Consider the following 685-nt stretch of genomic DNA (forward strand, 5'->3'; position numbering starts at 1 on the left):
TCTTCTCTCCAGGGTCCCTATTGAAAACTCCAGGCCGAGCTGACCTTTTCACACCTTGAAAATGCCTTCCCTGTTTTCCCTGTTGCCGTATAGATGTAATTAGGAAAACGTTCTCTAGTTTCTCATCCTTGGCTTTGAAAAATGTGTGCGCGCGCGCACACACACACACACACACACACAATCCCAAAGCCTCTGCTTTGAGGAAACACTGAGTAGTTATCTTGGGACTTGTTCAAACATGTCCTCTTTCTTTCACTGCTCTAGAGTAGCATGTGGGCATATGACCTGGGCAGCCACTGACCTGGGCCCACAAGCGCTACGCTTGGCTCAGCACTCTGCTGTCACACTGGATGAGCCTTGAAGACATTCTGCTCAGTGGGATAAGCCGGACACTAAAGGGCAAATGCCTTCTGCTTCCACATATATGAGGTACCGAGAACTGTCACGCTTATAGACACAGGGAATAGAGTGGTGACTGCCAGGGCCCTGGGGGCTGGGGAATGGGGCGTTATTATTTAAGGGCTACAGGGTTTCGGTTTGGGAAGATGGAAGAGCCTGGAGATGGGTTACAGTGACTGTACAATACGAATGTAGTCAATGCCGCTGAATCGTGCACCCCAAAAGGGTTAAAATAGCAAATTTTATGTTGTATATTTTGTACTCCAGTAAAAACAAAACAGAATTC

This window comes from Neovison vison, chromosome 13 (genome assembly GCF_020171115.1).
Source record: "Neovison vison isolate M4711 chromosome 13, ASM_NN_V1, whole genome shotgun sequence".
Lineage (NCBI taxonomy): Eukaryota > Metazoa > Chordata > Mammalia > Carnivora > Mustelidae > Neogale > Neogale vison.